The sequence below is a fragment of the Ictalurus punctatus genome, chromosome 24 (assembly GCF_001660625.3).
Source record: "Ictalurus punctatus breed USDA103 chromosome 24, Coco_2.0, whole genome shotgun sequence".
In the NCBI taxonomy this organism is placed as follows: domain Eukaryota; kingdom Metazoa; phylum Chordata; class Actinopteri; order Siluriformes; family Ictaluridae; genus Ictalurus; species Ictalurus punctatus.
In genome coordinates this window covers 11,407,788-11,428,882 of record NC_030439.2, presented here as the reverse complement: position 1 = coordinate 11,428,882, position 21,095 = coordinate 11,407,788, and positions in this window count along the sequence as shown.

Sequence of the window (21,095 nt, the reverse complement as noted above, 5' to 3'; positions counted from 1 at the left end):
ATGACAATAAAGCCACTTGAACTTGAACTTGAATGCTGGGAAGAAAATAATGGAATAAATGTGTAAACTATTAAAAAATAGTTAACTAATTTCAAAACATAAAAATAAGCAGTGAATAATGCTTGTTAGCTAGTGTACAAATCTATAAATGTTCATAATATCATGAGTAAGTCTGCAGCATGCAGGAATTGATTCGCATGGAGCTAGTCTATAGCATTTGCAGTGGTTTTTCTTTACTAATTTTGTTATGGTATCCATGGAGATATTGACTCAAATGTTACCTGCTACCAACTTGTCCATCGCACACTAATAGAATAGTGAAATCAGTCAGGCATAGTACATTCTTTACTCAGTGACATACAGTGGAGTTCAAAAGTCTGAGACCACAAAAGAAAATGCTTCTACTTTGCAAGCTTAACAAATTTTAATACAAAATGTTTAATTACTAGCACATTCGCCTCACACCTCCAGGGTCTGGGGTTCGATTCCCGCCGGGGCCATGTGTGTGCGGAGTTTGCATGTTCTCCCCGTGCTGCGGGGGTTTCATCCAGGTACTCCGTTTTCCTCCCCAGTCCAAAGACATGCATGGTAGGCCGACTGGCGTGTCTAAAGTGTCCGTAGTGTATGAATGGGTGTGTGAGTGTGTATGTGAGTGTGCCCTGCGATGGACTTGCACCCTGTCCAGGGTGTACCTTGTCAGCCCGATGCTCCCTGGGATAGGCTCCAGGTTCCCCCATGACCCTGAAGAAGGAGTAAGCGGTAGAAGATGGATGGATGGATGGATGTTTAATTACAAATTATATTATATTATATTGTTGTTATTATATTATTAGATTATTTATATGAATTTCAAGGAATATCTGACCTTTTGTACAAAGGAGTTACAAATGCCACAATGTCAAAATTCGCATAAATTTAATTAGCGATAAACAAATCTTTCAAAGATTTGGGGCATTTACTTTTCTTTGTTTTTATTTATTTAAATAATTCAACGTCTTTTGTTTATTTCTAGTTATAAATGAATACAACAACAACAACAGAAATTTAGATTTTTTTGGACCCCACTGTGTATAAAATTATTAATACAGTGACTTAGATAAGTATTTACACCCTCTTCCATATTTTGTAGTCTTATATCCTGGAACTGAAATGGACTTAACTGGGATTATATATCTGCACAAAATAGCCCATATTATTCAACTGTGACCTCTGTTTCTAGAAGGTCCCACAATTTTTTAGAGAACATACATAAACAAACAACATAATGAAAACCAATTAACTACTATGGTTTGTTTATTTTATATTTTTGTTAAATCCCAAACTTTGAACATCCAACAGGGTGCCAGTAAATCCATTATTAAAAATGTAACTCTGTCTAAAGTAAGCTCGCCACCAGAAGTAAATCATTGGGTAAGGAGAGTATTAGTCAGAAACAATAATTCTGAAGGAGCTGGAGATCCACAATACAGATGGGAGAAGCAGTACAAAGCCTATTTGACTATATATGCAACCAACAATTTTATCAGCTTTTTGTTTAATGAACTTTTGTGTCATAATAAAAATGGTTTGCACCTTCAAATGTTAGAAATACTGTGTACTGTAAATCAAATGGAAAGTTTTTTTTTTAAGTAGAGGTACTGTTGGATATTTGTCCACTCAAATGTCTGACTGGACAGAGGTGTTTGGTTTGCTGAGGAATGAGTTATTTGTTCTGCAGTAATGTCAGACAGGACTGACTGCCCTTTTCTCAGTAAAGCACACATACATGCGTGGCGTATTGATCCTTTCATTAATGAGTGAGAGATGGGGAAGCTGATATGCTTGATCGAATGGAAAAGGCTTTACTCAGGCTGTGGGTGTAATTGACACTGACAGCATGGCTTCTTTACTTATGTGACAGACCGAGAGTGTGCTTAAGTAAATAAGTAATTTAAAACTATGTTAATAATGTACCTTTCTTTCTTGAGCTTGTTTATAATAGCTTAAAGTTTTTTTTTTTGTTTGTTTTTTTTGAGACATTCTGGGAATGTATGTTTGATAGAGAAAGGAACAGTATTTTACCAAACTAAATTGCAATTATACTAATTTCACAATGGTCAAGTCAAGAGTCTTTATTGTCATCACAGCCATATACAGTGTGCAATACACAGTGGGATGTAATAACATTTCTCCTAGACCCAAGGTGCAAAATACCTATATACAAGGTCCTAAAATAAATAAATTTTTTGAATAAAATATGCAATAGTCACTTCCCAATAAAACACAGCAGTGTTTCACCATGTGTAGTGTTCAGGAGAGAAATTGATAAACACTGGAGAAGCATTTAAGAACTAGACTATATTGTACATTATGTGATGTGTAATAGCTCTGTGCTCAAGCCATAAAACATTCCTCAATAGCCATCATTTATGGTGTGTAAAAAGAAGTCTCTTTTATTTCATAAGAAAAAGAATGACTCAATGAGGGTAATCTTTGTTATCGTTAAATCTTAGTTAATTAGCAACGTCTTGCAAAGGTACAAGCAATAAAGTTCATTAGAGGTCTTGTGTAGAAAGTCGATTTAGACCATCTAAAGGAAATTACTAATTGGCACTCCAATAAGGTCTCTAAATCCATGATTAACTGTGTAATTTAGTAAACTCACTGCCTCCACATGCACCCTAATTGTGGCCAAAAAAAGTGTTCCAATCATCGACTTATCTCATTATGATGATGATGGCGGATATTATTATTATTATTATTATTATTATTATTATTATTATTATTATTATTATTGTTTGTATTATTATTATTGCAGGTTTTTTTTTTTAACTTTGCTAGCAAGCATTTTTCAGTACCAAGTTTACTTTTTCAAAACTTTTCAAACTGTTAGCACAACAACACTCAGTGCATTATATTTCATTGCTGTGACTCAAAATGCAGTGAACACACATGTCAAACTTCTGGCATTCATTTCTTACTTGAGCTCTACCACTGGCAGATATGTACTTTTACAGCCCACTTTCCAAATATTTTGTACTCTTTTTAAAGACTGAACAAATTCAAACTCAAATCTATAGCAGATTAAATTTTTTAATGTGTAACAATTAGCTACTTAACAAATAAAAAATTAAACCAGAGTCAATATTTTTAAGGCATTATCAAGCCATTATATATATATATTTTTTTTTTTTCACACAGCTACAACTGTGGTCTATGTGAACCAAAGTGTGCATACATTTTTCATTGTGTTTACTGCTTAATTGCTGTTACACAAACAGCTAACTTACTAATACATTAACTGAGCATTGTTTTAAAAATGTTGGCATGCATTTCATAGCTAATTTATACCATTAGCAAATGTATTTTATTATAAACATGGATTACACAAATGGATGCAGTGGATAGCAATAGTAACAAATATTTCATGAGATTATGAAGTTCATATCTAGGAATATCATGTTGCGTTCTTTAAGAGCTACACCATTAATAATGTTGAAGGTAGGACAGAGTACAGATCTGAATCACAGCAGTATCAGCTACAACACTTTGTTACTTTCTATATCTGAGTTTAATATTAATAGCTCACAGGCTAAATGTACTTTAAATGTATGTTTTAGCTATCTGATGATTGTTTAAATGATTGTTTTGTCACAGTTTGCTATCATGTAATTAAGTCCTTGTATCAATTCATGAATATTTTAAATACATAAGCATTTTAAAAAGAATAAGCACTCACGCTTACCAAGCTACTAACAAAAGAGAACATTAGAAACAAGTAAGGTAAGAAGAGATAGTGCTTCTGTGTTATTAGTCCACACAGTGTATACTAGTGCATTGGGAATTAATTTAATTAGACTGATTTTCTCAAAATGTCACACTTTTGCATTCTTTAAACGTTCATCCATATAATGACTTTCCTCTTTTTAGTTCCCTCTAAGCATGCTAGGCTGCATGATCAGACCTGCCAACTTTTATGCAATTTGGTTAAGAACATTTTAAGAGCATTTTTACACCAGAGTATGTTACTACAATTACTACAATCACTCAGAAATACTTAAAAAGCGCATTAATTTTTTCCCCTCATAAAAATCAACATATCAATCTGGAATTACTTGCACTGTAGGAGTTTTGAACTGCCCTGTATTACATGACACCCCAGGAAGACCCGTCCTTTTCCACCTCCTCACATTAATCACTTGTCTTGTCTCAGTTTTCCAGCTTGAAATCTGCTGTGCTCTCAATTTATGTCTGTACTGTGAAATAAAATCTATGTTTGACTTAGCTAACATTATACAAGTATATAGTGGACATCACTTGGCTATATTTATTAGGGATCCCACTAAAAAATTGAAGGCTTAAAAGTGATTATTTTTACCATTGTGCTTAAATTTTTCAGTTAAATGGTTAAAAACACTGCATTTTTGGCCAAAAGGGGTACTTTTTCAGCTGAAAGAGAGAGAAAAGATTAATTAGCAACCATTTGCCACCAAGTACTTTCACCAAATAACTATTGTGCAGAGATATTTACATGTATGTGTATATGTTCAAATGTTGGTAGTGGTCTTGACCTAGTCAGTAAGTTCAACATAACGTGGAATATAGCAAAAATGTGCACAGGCTATGGGACAGGATAAGAACTTTAGGGAGTAGAGAATATATAGCATACCGTCTACCTTTATGTTAGAGTTACACTTCTTATACTTCAGATGGCTGGCTAAATGCCCAGAAATACAGCCATGTACAAGCCAGCTGTTATTACATCCAACACCAAGGGTATCTGAATGCAGAGGATTTGTTGGTACGACACCAAAGACTAAAAGAGCTCTTTTCTTTTCTCTGCCCCATAAATGCCATTTAACAGTCACTAACAGACAGTAACTGGCATTTAGTGTCAATATATGATGAAGGAAGGTATTCAGTCTCAAAATCTCCCTGATGAAGGAAATGTGCTGTAAGCGATCAGTTTAACGCTTAATTTTTATTTGTTTGTTTGTTTGTTTGTTTATTTTAGTTTACTATTGAATATTTTAAAATAAAAATTAAAACTGTTGATACCAAAATTTCATGAGAAGAGTGTATTTATTTGATTTGGAGCCCTGCTTAAACCAATTTTACTGCAGACTGCAGCAACACTGCATCAAATACTCTTCAATATTAATCAAGTTCCACTAAATGTGGAAAAGTTGATGCAGGCAACAAGATTTTGTTTAGTTTTATTGTTGTTGATGATGTTGTTGTTGTTGTTTATCTATTTTTGTAATTTATAGCTATAAACATAATATAATTTGTTTTGCAGTGTATTCCCTTAATCTAAACAGCACATGGGCTATATTTCAGCCCATAGCCTAATGCAGCAGTTTGTACTCTGGCTTGGTTAATTCAATTAAATTGAATTAATAAAATTTTCAAATAATGACTAACATTCTGTGGATTTTGCACTAGTAATGCACCATGAAGTAGTAAGCCTACAATTCCAGGCCTGCAGAAATTACTGGGCACTAAAATGGTATCACTGGCATAAAAGAAAATAGAGAACCACTGATATAAGAAACACTTATATAAGAACCCCTGATTTATTAATGAGTAAATTCATATTTAACATAATATGAATGCATGATTAAAACCTGGTTATTGTTCCAGTCATTTATGAACCTGACTACTTTTGCAAGATCTCTACCTTTATTATGCATTTTGTTTTCATTTGTTGTCAATTCATTTGACTTAAATGCAGTATAGTAAAAATAATAATAATAATAATAATAATAATAATAATTATATTTTGTTTAAAGCAGCCAAAAGAGGGATAGGCAAATGTAAAAGACATTTTAAACATAACTTCACAACAATGTGTACATGTTTCAGATAAATAACGAAAAAAAACATCAAATCATGTTTCAGATAAATTTGAGGTTGAGTCAAATGAAAACCTTAAAAGTGTGACATAAAGAAAAGAAAAGAGAAGGAAGTAAAGAAAAGAAAAGAGAGGGAAGTAATGAGCGAGAAAGAATTCAGGAAGTGTGTTACACCTGATTCCGTTTCAACACTGGAGTAGTGCACACTTTCTGGGTGAAGTGTTCAGGAGTGTAGCATGCGATGGCAGCCTCAAGAGGCTACGCATGGTAATGCCTACATTAAGCAGCTCGGCTCGCACTCTTCTTGGAAGCCGAAGCGAGTTGGGTTTCAGAGCCTCGTGGATATGGGCCGGCCGTTGCCGAGGCAGCTAGCCGTCTCAGGTTCGGGGGATCTCTTATGGATCCGGAAGAGGAACCGGAGGGGGGGGGACCCTACACAAAATAATAGTAATAATTCCTCTCTGACTCCGAGGAGCCAGAAGGATGTGCTAAAAACTGAGAGCAGCATATAAAGAGTTGCTTGAAGTGATTACTGAGGCTGGATGAGCCTTTTTCTCCCCAGTGAAAGTAAATCCCTCACACTGCAGAAACTCCCCTTTCTTCCAGAAGTGCATGACTAAATATCAGGCTTCTGAGGGAAAACCATGCATAAGCCATATTTATAACCTCACAATGTTGTATAATTCGGCCATTGTGGGGAATGAACGGCATGGCTATTTAGCTATGCTGAAGGTGAGGAGGCGCTTGCGAGCTACCTTTCTCCATCGACGGCAGGTAATTAGGTGGGCCGGCTTTGCCATCCAAACCACTGTGTAAGGTCACTGTGGCATTGGTGGGCAAGCCTATCCAGTAGTATTCTTGCTTGTGGATCACTGCAGACAATGACAGTGTTGCAGGCCTACCAAGCAGACCTGCTGAGTGAGCTCGACATATGATGGCATTCAAAAAAGCCAGTTCCTTCCCTGTTGTCTCGAGCTCACCCGGGCATCCACGAGTGGAGCCCAGGCCAGCACTAGTGCGAGGGAGACCCAGAAGGCGAGTATGGCAGCCCTCCAACCCCCGCAGACAACCAAGGGAACCGGGCGGCCACAGTCGCGGTCTGCTACTAGGCCTGATCTGAGAATCATAAAGGCCAAGCAGGCAAAGAAGAGCACTCCTGAGGGGCTGTGGAGGGACGTATCAGGGGACATGAGGTTATTAGGGCAGGTAGCCCCCAGTGTTACTGTAGGGCCTCCCCTAGCCAAGGCAGTCCCCAAGTTTTCAGTGTTCTCTGGTCAGCGAGCTGTCACAGGGCAACGAAAATCTAATGCTTTCCCTCCAATAGAATGTGGAATAGTTAATGTCACTAAAAGAACATTGGGCAGCGTGGAAACTACTAGTTTATAGCTCGAACCCACCCCCCCCCCGGTTCAGAGGTGTGCTCACCACAGTAGTCAGCACAGACCAGAGCCAGACGTTAGCGCAGGAAGTAAGTTCCCTTTTGGAAAAGGGGCCATAGAACATGTACCCCGTTACCTAAGGGAGGGAGGTTTTTACAGCCGTTATTTCCTGGTCCACAAAAAAGATGGGAGTATGCGGCCAATTTTAGATCTGCGTCATCTGAACCGTTCTCTTGGGACATACAGGTTCAAGATGCTGACGCTCAAACTTATCGTGCCACAGATTCAGTTCGAGGACTGGTTTGTAACAATAGATCTAAAAGGTGCATATTTCCACATAGGAATATCGCCCAGCCACAGGAAGTTCCTGAGGTTTGCGTTTGGAGAAAACACATACCAATTTCGGGTTCTTCCCTTCAGGATAGCTTCACAAAGTGCATGGCTGCGGCTCTGGCTCCCTTGTGACTCCAGGGCATCTGTGTACTAAACTATCTGGATGACTAGTTAATTCTAGCACGATCCAGGGAACAGGCGGTTCAACATCGAGATGTTGTTCTTGCCCACAGGAGGAGCTTGGGGCTCAGGTTGAACCTCAAGAAAAGTATGCTTTCTCCACTGCAGAGGACAACTTTTCTAGGGGTTATATGGGATTCTACTATGATGAGGGTGTTTCTATCCCCAACATGTGTAGGATCGATCCTATCAACTTTGAGCAATATAAAGCTAGGTCTGGGCATCCCCTCCAGTCTCTACGAGAGACTGTTGGGCCTTATGGCAGCAGCAGCCAATGTCATACCATTGGGCCTATTGCACATGAGACCATTTCAGTGGTGGCTGAAAAGTCGAGGGTTTCATCCAAGGATGAAACCTCAGAGAAATCAGGGTCACGCAGCAATGCCTACGTGCTCTGAGTATTTGGAGGTGCCCGCAGTTTCTAGCCTCGGGTCACACTCTAGGGGTGTCTCCTTATCGTAAGACAGTAATGACAGATGCGTCCCTCATGGGCTGGGGTGCAGTCTTAAATGGCTGTCCAGCTCACGGTCTTTGGAGCAGCCCTCATCTGGAGTGGCATATAAATCGCCTAGAGATGTGGGCCATATTCCTAGCACTGAAATTCTTTCTTCCTCAGTTGAGAGGCCACCATGTGCTAGTTGTGTCAGACAACACAGCGGTGGTCTTATATATCAACCACCAGGGAGGGTTACGTTCACACCCCATGTTCAGGCAGGCGCAACTAATCCTTCTCTGGGCAGAGGGAAAGTTCTTGTCAGTGAGTGAAATGTACATTCCGGGCAGCTGGAATGTAGGGGCAGACATCCTGTCGAGGCAGGGGCTGAGGCCCGGGGGTTGGAGGCTCCATCCACAAGTGGTGGAGTCCAGTGGGGTTCGGACAAGCGGAAGTGTATGTGTTCGCCTCTGAGGAGACAACACACTGCCCGCTGTGGTTCGCCCTCACTCCTCCCACAAAATTGGGGCTGAACGGCATGGCGCACACGTGGCCAAGGTCACGTCTATATGCCTTTCCTGTGATCGCTCTGCTCCCACAAGTTCTAGCGAGAGTTTGCCAAGACTGTCTACGTCTGCTGCTAGTAGCACCTTATTGGCCAGCTCGAATATGGTTCTCGGAGATAATTTTCCTGCTCAACGGTATTCCTTGGGAGATCTGCAGGTATCTACTGTCTCAAGCCGGAGGGCTTTTTTATCACCCTCTGCCAGAACTATGGAAACTGTGGGTCTGGCCCCTGAGGGGCACCAGCTCATAGATTCTGGTCTCACAACTGAGGTTGTAGAGACCATGTTAAATGCTAGAGTACCATCCACAAGGAAATTGTATGCACTCAAGTGGTGGCTTTTTGTCTTGTGGTGTGAAGAATGCCAGCTAGACCCAATGAACTGCACAATAGCTACAGTCCTGGAGTTCTTACAAGAACGTTTCTCAGCAAGGTTCATCTGGCTCCTTCTACAATCAGGGTTACGTGGCCACTGTTTTGGCCAGCCATGCGACGGTTGGTGGAGGCTCTGCGGGGAAACATCCTCTAACTTTGAGGTTCATGCATGGTGTCAGACGGCTGAGGCCCATCTGCAGGCCGTGCATACCTTCCTGGGACCTTTCTGTGGTCCTGGAAGGTCTGTCGGGGCCCCATTTGAGCCCTTAGAGTCAGCCTCTGAGAAGCTTCTGACTCTAAAGGTAGCTCTTCTACTGGCCCTGACATCTCTCAAGCGAGTGTGAGGTCTACAAGCTCTCTCTGTTGCCCCTTCCTGCCTTGACTTTGCCCCTGGAGTAGCCAAGGCCTTCCTGTATCCTAGGCCGGATTATATTCCTAAAGTGCCGACATCGGCTGCCCACACTGTGGTGATGCAGGCTTTCTACCCTCCTCCGTTCCTCACACCGGAACAAGAGAGGATGCACCTTGCGGAATGTGTGTGCTGCTGCAGGATGGTCTACACCACACACATTCTTTCATTATTACAGTCTGGATATTCATTCCACCCTGGGCTCGAGTGTGTTGCAGTGACCCTCGGACTTGGGTCTTTTTGAACAGGCCGTACCCTCGGTATGACTGAGTGGGTATTCCTGTTTCCATACTGTTATACTAAATGCAACGTCGAAGTTCCCTTTGAAAGGGAACGTCGGGGTTACGCATGTAAGTTTGTTGCATAGCTCCAAGATGTTGCATAGCTTTGTCATACCAGGGCAGGCCTGTGAATTGCGTCTTTGCTTCAGATAATAGAGGCTGGCGGTGTGGTTCACAGGTGCCATATATATATCATGCGATGCGCTTAATTGCCACGTCACTTGATCATGGCAGGCCTATAAGTAGAGGCATGATTTTACACAAGCTTCAGATACCGGTCACGTGCGCAAGGCGCTTCCCATTCTGTTATGCTAAATGCAACGTCTCGTTCCCTTCTCAGGGAACAGGGTTCATGCGTACATGCGTAACCCCGACGTTTTCAATTGACACGCCCTTGTAACATAAAACCCATCTACTGTGCTAAAGAAACAGCATTTTTCCTGTTCCGCCTCACTATAACTCCACTTTTCTTTGAAATACAACCATTGTTTTTTTTAAATCTTAATGTATGAATCAATTAAAAGTCTCTTTACATCTGTATTATTTCGATAAAGGGAGCAGATGTGTGACAATTAAGAAGATATTATTTAATAATGATGTTGTGAAGTGACACATTAAGTTTTGAGTATTCAGAATCCAAAGACTTCACAGAAAGCACATGCTATTAGCACATGCTATTATCAAAGCTATTAGGGCCTGCAAGAAGCTATGAAAATGCTAATTATATGATCTACTCTGAAACTGTATGAGTTTTTCACGCTGCTTAATAGCCACTTGAAGAATTATAATCACCGTTACAACCATTACATTAAATCCAGTCATGCATAAGTATGTGTGTGTGGGTGGGCATGTATACACAAGTGTTTGTGGAGAGAACAGCCAGGTTCACAGTGATCAATAAAACATGTGCTCTCAAGTAGGACCAGCATTTGTGCCAGCATCACTTGGAAATGTCAATGCTTTGTGTAGAGATGAGGTGAACTGAGTATAATGTCTTACTGAATTCCCAGCCTTGTCCTTGTGATGCTTCCCAACCTACAATCTCCCACTTCTGTCTATTTATTACAAGTGCCACAAACCAAAGATGTACTGGAGCAAATAGCTGGCTTACTGGTAATAGCAAGTGCTATTGTGTTGCTATCAGAAGCATTTTAAATGTGAAGGGTAGAATAAATGGAAAATACAAAGTCAATTGCAACATAAAGAGATTTTGCTGGCATCTATACTGCAGTCAGTAATGTATTTAAAGCATTGGATTATATACTGAAAAGTTATTAAAAAAATAATAAAGCACAACTGTCATGTAACGTGGGTTTAGACTGATGCAAGTGCAGTTAAACTTTTATTGAAGAGAGGCAGGCAGACAAAATGCAAAATTGTAGAGCAATATCAAGGTCACAAAACAGGCACAAGATCAGGCGATTGGCAAACAGGCAAAACAGGGCTTAGATGAGAATTGTAAATGAGAATGAAAACTGGGTCAAAAACCATGAAACAAAAACGAAGATCAAAGTCTTGGTATGGCTCTGGCAGCAAAACACAGAAACGTACTAGAACAATGCCTAGAACACAGGGGTTTAAATATGCAAACTGATAAAAAAGGGAAACAAGAACAGCTGATGAGAATGATGACATATTGGGATGACAACTAGTAACAATACAGGGGCGGAGATAGGACAGCAGCCAAAACAAACACACATGAAACAGTAAACAAAGTAAAAAACCCTGAAGTGTGCTCTGACACGCTTTGGGCTGCTGAGCTCACTGCCGGCGTTTGGCACGAGGGGAATCTCTGACAACAACTCTTTATGGGAGTCAATAAACAATCTTCTTGCACCTTTACTGGATGAAGGGTTTCTTTCCATTTGCTGGCTGTGACCTATGAATGTCACAAATAATTACTAAATATTGGTCATAGGGGCATGAAGAAAAATTTTTATCAGTCTAGTGGATTCCTTATAATAGTGTAAACAGATCAATACTGTCATAACCAGATATACAGATGTGAATGATGTAAGAGCCTGATACAATGAGCTGTTTTTAAATGTGTAATGAAAGTGAGAACAAAAAGGACATGCTTCTGAACATTCACAGTTTATTGTTTTCCTGTCTATAAACAAAACTGCCATGCATTTTAGAAGGCCCATTTTGAAAGGCCTGCCAAGGAAACATAACTCATAAATGAACAGGAACAAATGACTGTATATCTCTTATTGTGGACACACATACTTTTTTCTTTTCTTCTTCATGCACCTGACTTATGCAGCCTAATGAATGAAAGTAACTAACGCTCCATTGACATTACCAGGTGAAATAACACAAATAAGATTTCTGCCTTGCTGTGATACAGGTGTGATTTGTATGCCTCTGTCACTCAATTTTGGAATTTATCCAAGCAGGGTCAAGGTCAGAACAAGGTCAACTGACTGAAATACTTTTTCTTTTTGCAGTCTTTCTCGCTTGTCATACAGAGATGCTGCTTACACATTCAAGTTCAGGAACTCATGTTGATCTAAGATTTATGCCATCTGAAAATCAGTCTGTCTGTCAATCCACCTAACAAGAAATTCTTGTTAGTGCAATATCTTAAAAATAAGTGGTTTGAATCTTGGATTTGTACAGTATGGACATTTTCTTGCTATCACCAGATGAACTGAGTACATTTTGGCATTGATTCAAACATGGTAATGGTATATATTAAGGTTATGTCTAGCATACAAATTAGTAAGAAGAAGGACTAGACTTGCTGGCAGCAGATGCAACAAAAGGCAGCAAAATTGGGTAATTGGCGATATATTTGATAATTAGTAGAAAAAAATTACGTGGCTACAATACAAAAGAAATACACGCCCATATGAATTCCTCCACACTGTGGTCCCACTGTTGCTGGCTCCTCTCCCATACCCAGACATCACTTAGCACAACAGTGCCAGCAATAGTGGCAAAACAGCAAAAGCTAGCCATCTGGCCTTTTTCGCCTTCCAAACCTGATCATGTACACCTGACAACCTGTTTGCTGACCTCCAGAGTAAACTGCTCCAGAGTAAATTGTAATGCAGGCTTGGGCTACTGCTGCATTCAGCTGTTGCTTCTACTGAGATGGATTGCCTCACAAATATGACTTTTTTTTGTTATTTGTTATGCATGACATGAACTAATGAAAAACCTGTTAAAAATTAAATTTTAGCCAATCAAAAATATTTAACTATTTTTTTGTTGTTGTTGTTTCTTATTATAAGATTACAATAAACCAAATATACTAATTTCAAGCTTAAAATAGATTTGTTCTTTTGGCAGATATTTTTTTAATTTTATATATTGAGGTGGGAAAAAGCACCTACAAACAGGCTCATAATAATATTATCTCATAATAAGAAATATTAGATACATTTGCCAGTATTAAATAGATTTTTATTTTTAGTTTTATATATCTTTTTTTTTTTTTTGCAGTGAAATGGACATTCATGTGTGTTCAAAGATGTGTGTTCCCATTAAAGAGTGACATGGGTCAGTTACAGTTGTCCATGTGAACCATCAAAATAAAGAGAGCTGATCTGAGAAAAACCTCTAAATTTTGCAATTAAGTTTGTCATGTGATCATAGCATAATAGCCAGGGACCCAGTACATATGAGAAAATGACTCTAATTAGTCACTACATTTTCGTGCATATGGAAGTTCTTGGTGAGGATTTTTTTTTTTTTTTTTACAAAATTGTAGAAATATTAACTTATGAGTTGCAAAAAATGCAGAGACCTAGACCATTATACACACATCTGGCCAGAAGTGTGTGGACACCTGACCAATCACACCCATAATTTGCTTTTTGAACATCCTCTTTCAGATTAAGTTCCCCCTTTGCTTTTATAATAATCTCCAATCTGGGAAGGCAATTCCAATTCATCCCAAAGGTGTTCAGTGGTGTTGAGGTCAGGGCTCTGTGCAGGCCACTTCAGTTCTTCCACTCCAACCTTGGCAAACCAGGTTTTTTTTGGACCTCTCTTTGTGCATGGGGCATTGTGATGGAACAGGTTTGGGCCCCTTAGTTCCAGTGCAGGGAAATCTTAATGCTGCAGCATACAAAGATATTCTAGAAAATTGTTCCAATTCTTAAACTTTTGTGGCAAGAGTTTGGGGAAGGCCTAGACTACACCTCCTTGGGCCCCCTCACCTAATCTGGAAACAGGACAGCTTCCCTTATTGCTCTGGTAGTTTGTACTAAGTTAGATTTGGTACATTTTTTCTTTAGGTCAAAGAAACAATCTATGCACTGTGGCTTCCCACCATATCCTAGTTCCTCATTCAAATGTTGTCTTAGCTAAAGAGGCTTTCATACAAGATAAATTACCCCAATGTAAATTATTCATCTGCATCCACTGAAAATAGATTGAGATGTAACAACAGAAGCGAGGTGTCTGTTGAACAAAGATGCCCAGGAGGTGTAAAACTCCATACTTGTACTGTATTAAGAGGAGAGAAATAGACTACAATGTAACAATAAGCAATGGTCACCCTCCCTTGTCTGACGGCGACTGTTAATTTCCTTAATTTACCCTTCCCTCCCTTCATTTGCTCCTTCCTCCTGCTTTCATCAGCCTGTCCCTGGTATCTGTGTTCTGGCAGGAAACAGAAGCAGCAATGTGCAAGCGCATTAGCCTTGCTCTTAAGGCATTAGACACATAGCCGTGGAAAATTGCCTCACACCATTTATCCACTCATCCATGCCGCACTCAACCTCTTCTCTTTACTTTCCTAGACCCCCCCCCCCCCCCCCACTACATCCCTGCTGCAATCTTTTTCACAGCCAAGGCCTCCAAATTTCCTGCTCACACACCCAATGACACTTCGAGAGGTGTAGGCATCAGGGCTAGGACTGGCTAAATAAATTACATGCCAGGCTTCTAGGGGAAAGCAGAATCCACACACACACACACACACACACACACACACACACACACACACACACAGAGATCTGAAGCACTGAACTGAACACTTGTAGAGTTGGAGTAGGATTCAAGCATGGACACTGCTAGAATCGATTATGACCTGTACACAGTATGCAATCTTTCATCCCCATACACAGATCATGGACTTGTGCAAAGATTTGTAAATGACCACTTTGCCTATGACTCATAGCTTCAGAATAATATGATAAAATGTACTTTTTGCTGCTCTCTGAAACCTAAGGGACTGGATCAACATGCTGCATTTCACTTCAATAAAAGAGTGAAATAAGTGTAAATTTATTCAAAGCCTGTCAGCCAGTAAGGCCCCTTGCCCATCTATTTATGCACATCTCAGTGAGAGAGACAGAGAGAGAGAGATAGGCAGTGAGAAAAAAGAGGGAAGCCCTGGCACTTGTCAATTTTTTTTGCATTCAAGTAGCTTGTCATCCATGTTGTTATTCTGAACTGGCACACTGGAACAGGAAGAAATACTTCATACAGTTGGATTCAGTGAAAGCCCAAATTATAGCTGTGCATCATATCTATTAAAGTTCACATGGCTGGTGCAGTCAATAAAAACATTTTGACATTTGTTAGTCAAGCTGATAGCTAAAATATAGACAAAAACTTAACCCTTGTTCATCAATTAAAAAAAAAGTTACACATAGGTCCATAGAGGACAAAAATGTCCATGTCCAAATACTGTCATAAAAATATTATATATTAATATTTTTTTCCACTTTCACTGATGTCAATTTTTTTAGCAGCATCAGTTCTGATTATAATTACCAAATATTCATTCACGTTCAGAATTGTAACCCTTTAAGTGCTGGTTTGTTTACATAATGCCACAGATGTTCCCTTTCAAACGGAACTTCACGTTGCATTAGCTGAACGCTGTGGGAAGTGCCCTCATGCATGACTGGTATCTAAAGCTTGTGTAACATCATGCCTATGGGCCTGCCATGATCAGGTGACGTGGCAATTAAGCACGTCACATGATATATAAACGACACCTGTGAATCGAGCCATCAGCCTTATTATCTTCAGTGAGACTACATGTCGGTCGTTTGTGTAATGAAAACAAAAAGACTCTTCATTTCCTCTCTTACTTTTCTCAAAGTCTCTGGTCTTTTCTATCCCTTTAAAAAAAAGAAAGAGAAGAAATGAATGAACGAGAGAGAAAAGTATGAAAGAGAGAGTTCAGGAAGTGTTACGCCTTGCTCCAGTTTCATCATGGGGAGGACTGCACACTTTCTGTGTGAAGTGTCTATGGGTGGAGCACTCCACAGCAGCCCTTGAGAGGTCTGACTGTGCGCATTGTGAACATCTTACCTTATGCAGCTCCACTTGCGACTCTCTCTGTTCTCGGAAGCCGAAGCGAGTTGAGTTTCAGAGCCTCGCGGATCTGGGTCAGCAGCTAGCCATCTCAGGTCCGAAGGATCTCGTATGGATCTGGAAAAGGAGCCGGAGATGAGCGCTGCTCTCTCTTGCTCTGTCTTCCTGGTCCAACGCTGGATTTTGGAGCTCGCGTCGCAACTCCTCCTTCCGCTATGGAAAGCCAAAAATAAATAAATAAAATAAAATAAAATAAAAAACCCACACACAAAAATAAAAAAAATAATTCCTTTCTAACGACAAGGAGCCAGAAGGTGTGCTAAAAACTGAGAGCAGCATATGAAGAGCTGCTTGAAGTGATTAATACCGCTGGATGAGCTTTTTTCTCTCCCCAGTGAAATAAATCCCTCACACTGCAGAACACCTTTTTACCATGCATAAGCCGTATTTATAACCCTGCAATGTTGGATTATTTGAGAGCTACCTCTCTCCATCAACAGGAGGTAATTTAGGGGGGCCGGTTTTGCCATCCAAGCCATGTAAGGCCACCGTGGCATTGGGTGGCAAGGCCTATGCAGTAGTGGGTCTTGCTTGTGGGTCACTGCAGACGATGGCAGTGTTGCAGGCCTACCAAGCAGACCTGCTGAATGAGCTCAACATACGGCGGCATTCAACCAGTTCCTTCCCTGTTGTGTCCAGTTCACGGGCCAGCGCTAGTGCGAGGGAGGCACAGTAGGCGAGTACGGCAGCTCGCCAACCCCCACAGACAGCCAGGGGAACCGGGCAGCCATAGTCATGGCTTGCTACTGGCCTGATCTGAGAATGCCTGTGAATTGTGTCTTCGTTTCAGATAATAGAGGCTTACGGTGTGGTTCACAGGTGTCATTTATATATCACGTGACTTGCTTAATTGCCATGTCACTTGATCATGGCAGGCCTATAAATTGGCATAATGTTACACAAGGTTCAGATACTGGTCACGCACGTGGGCACTTCCCACCGCGTTCAGTTAACGCAACGTCTCGTTCCCTTCTCAGTAAAATGTACATAAATGTAAATAAAAACAGAATGCAGTTATTTGGAAATCTCATAAACCCATATGTTATTCAAAATAGAACATAAACAGATCAAATGTTTAAATGTACCATTTTAAGAAAAAAAATAAGGTATTTTTTAATTTGATGGTCACAACAAGTCTCAAAAAGTTGGGACGGGGCAACAAAAGGCTGAAAAGGTAAGTTCTACTAAAAAGAAATGGCTGGAGGAACATTTGCAGCTAATTCGGTTAATTGGCAACAGGTCAGTAACATGATTGGGTATAAAAAGAGTATCTTAGGAAGATAGATGCAGATAGAGTATCTGCCTATCTAAGATACAGCGTCCCAACTTTTTTGGAATTGGGGTTGTAAAACTTTTCACATAAAACTCATCAAGGCTATCTGAGATAACAAGCAGAGACAGAACTGAATGAGATTGCCAGAGTCTGCAGAAGAATTGTTGCAATTTCTCCAAGAACAACCAACCAATCGATTTCCTTATAAAACCGCGTGACAATTTATCGGTTATTCACATGAAACTGGTTCTATACATTTTACTGTCTGCTTTCTCTGAAGTTCAGTGACCTTTTCATACTGCTTAAGAGCAACTTAATATCCAATTAAAGCCACTGTTTAGAAACAATAGAAACAATAGACTAAACCCACAATTCAGTCTTGCAAAAATGTGACTTTTTGCAACCCACAATCCCCCACTGCTGTCTACTTATTAAAAGTGCCATAGACCAACGAGGTATTCTGTGCTGCATTCCAATTTCACCTGTTTACATAGAAGAGTATTCAAATGGCTGCCAAAATCTGAGGCATTTATAGATACAGCTTAGTGTATGAAACTTGTGTGGAAACTGTCCAGGGTGTACCCCGCCTTGTGCCCGATGCTCCCTGGGATTGACTCCAGGTTCCCCCGCGACCCTGAAGAAGGAGTAAGTGGAATAAGATGGATGGAAGTTGGGGGACACCCTGGATATATAAGCGTCGCACACCCATTCTCACACTGTGAACAATTTGGATATGCCCATCAGCCTACAATGAATGTCTTTGGAGTGGGGGAGGAAACCAGAATACAAAGGAGGAAACCCCCAAAGTATGAGGAAAACATACAAACTCTGCACTGCACACACCAGAGGGTGCAAATCCCAGAGGTGCAATAGAAACGTGCTAACCACTAAGCCACTGTGAGCCTTATTTTATATATATATATATATATATATATATATATATATATATATATATATATATATATATATATATATATATAATTAATATTAGTATTAGTAATAGTATTATTAGTATCATTATGTACAATGTCTGCAATTAGCTCACCACCAACTCTAGCATTGAGCACTGGAGCCCCCCAGGGCCGTGTCCTCATTCCACTGCTGTTTACTCTGCTGACACATGCTGTGTTGAAAACCTCAAATCATATCACATGAGCTGCTGACAAAACAGTGGAGGTTCTCATTTGTGACAATCACAAATCAGCATACAGGAAGCAAGTGACTTGGTTGCGGGACCAAGATGTGTCACTACATTTGAACAGAGCCAAAGACATGTTAAATTTAGTCTTCACTGCTGATTAGTGTGCATTATACATCAATGGCAACAATCATTAAGAGCTTCATGTTATTTGTCATGTACATTGCAGAGATGGACCTAATTTTAAAGAATTGCATGACAATTTCCTTCAGAGACTACAGGACAAAAAAGCCGTTACACCATCCTTATTACACTCTTTAGGCAGATGATAGAGAACATGCTGAGCAGCTGCACTACACTGTCTATTATGGGAATTGCAACTTCTCAAACCACACAGTGGGGCAAAATATTGTTATGTCATATGACAAAATGTACAGGAATGGAACCAGAATATTCTGCAAGAGTTTCCACCCCAGATAACCAGGCTGCTCAACACTCTTTCGTCTGTCACCACCCACCTGAACTGAACTAATCAAACAAGATCATAGAGCCTTATCATACTGTTACATACGGTACGTATATAGATATATATGCAAGGTTATGGTTCACAATGCAGTACACAATTTTGCTTAACCTTTGCATATTGTTTTCCCTTGTTGTGTGGTGAAGTACCGGGAGTGTAGTTTTGACCTGTGCTGTTTACATGAATGCTGTCTAGATTAATTTTATGCAAATAAAAAGCAAAGCAATGGAACAGTTCATGGGATGGCAGTTTTGGTTCCACCTATTGATTCCAACCTGTAGCTGCTGAACTAGCTGCCAATACTTACCATGCTACTACAGGCTTGAAGTGTTTAATACCCAAACAGAATCAGTCCATGTTTTTTCCCCATTCTTTTTGGGTACATTTAACATGAGTAGTATAACATCCATCAAAGAGACAGCAGATATCACCAAGACAAAAGGTTTATGCATCATCCTTACACTAGTAGATGGCATTGTGTTTCATATTTATACACAAGCATTTCCTTTTTTCTTTTCTTTTTTTTCTTTTACATAAATCCATTTGATTTGCAGGTAAAATGTGAAAGACATTACAAATTTAGCAGAAGAACATTTCATTTATGGACAAATTGGTCTGTATGACTTTTGTATGGCCATATGGCACTAGCCCTGCACCACCAGTGAAACCACAGTAATTTAAGATAGAAATGCCCACAATCATCCAGCATATGATATGAGAAATGTGAGGCAGGTCAAAGGAGCTGGTCAAAGGAGGGTAGAATAGTCAAAAACTGCACTCAAGTACAACTTATCCATCCATCTTCTCCCGCTTACTCCTTCTTCAGGGTTGTGGGGGAACCTGGAGCCTATCCCAGGGAGCATCGGGCACATGGCAGGGTACACCCTGGACAGCTTGTAGTATGCAATAGTATGGCAGGACACCCTGCCATACTATTGCAGGGCACACTCACACACCCATACTACGGACACTTTAGACACGCCAATCAGCCTACCATGCACTTTGGACTGGGGAGGAAACCAGAGTACCTGGAGGAAACCCCCGCAGCACGGGGAGAACATGCAAACTCCACACACACATGGCCCCAGCAGGAGTCGAACCCTGGGCCCTGGAGGTGTGAGGCAAATGTGCTAACCACTAAGCCACCGTGCGCCCAAGTACAACTTATGTTATTATAAAATAATAAATACTCAAGTAAAAGTAGTCATTTAAATTATTACTCAAAGTAACAAAGTATCTAGTATAAAGACTAGTCAAGTAGTGGGTTACTTCACTGGCTCTTATTTAATAATCAGGAGTTCATTTCCTGAACAAGGATGTAAGTGCCTGCTGAACTACAGTAGTATTATGAATTAAAATGCTTACTAGTTTATAAAACAGTTAGCCACATCACATGCCACTGTTAGCTAGCTCAATCATATTCCATTAGTCAAAACCACAAGTTACCATGACATTTTCTTGAATGCTGAAATGATAATGAGTCTTTATTGATCACATATACATTACAGCACAGTAAAATTATTTCCTTCGCATACCCCAGCGTGTTAGGAGGTTGGGTTTAGAGCGCAGGTTCAGCCATGATGCAGCACCCCTGAAGCAGAGAGGGTTAAGGGCCTTGTGTAAGGGACCAATAGTAGCAGCTTGGCAGTACTGGGGCTTGAAGCCCCGACCTTCCGATCAATAATCAAGATCCTTAACTGCTAAGCCACCACTGTCACACAAATGTCCACATTTTTGGGATGAGAGTGAAGGCAGTGCATGATATAACTATTGGTTTGGGTCTGCAGAGAAAACATTGCCTCAATATAAGGCCGGGGGTTCTCTCAGGGGTGATCTTATCCAGGCCAGTGGTGGCTCTGTGTTACTGATCGGAAGGTCGGTGGTTCAAGCCCCAGCATTGCCGAGCTGCCTCTGTTGGGCCCTTGAGCAAGGCCCTAAAGTCTCTTTGCTCCAGGGGCTCTGTATCACTGCACTCCGACCCCAACTTCCTGACATGCTGTGGTATGCAAAGAAAAGAATTTCACTTTGTA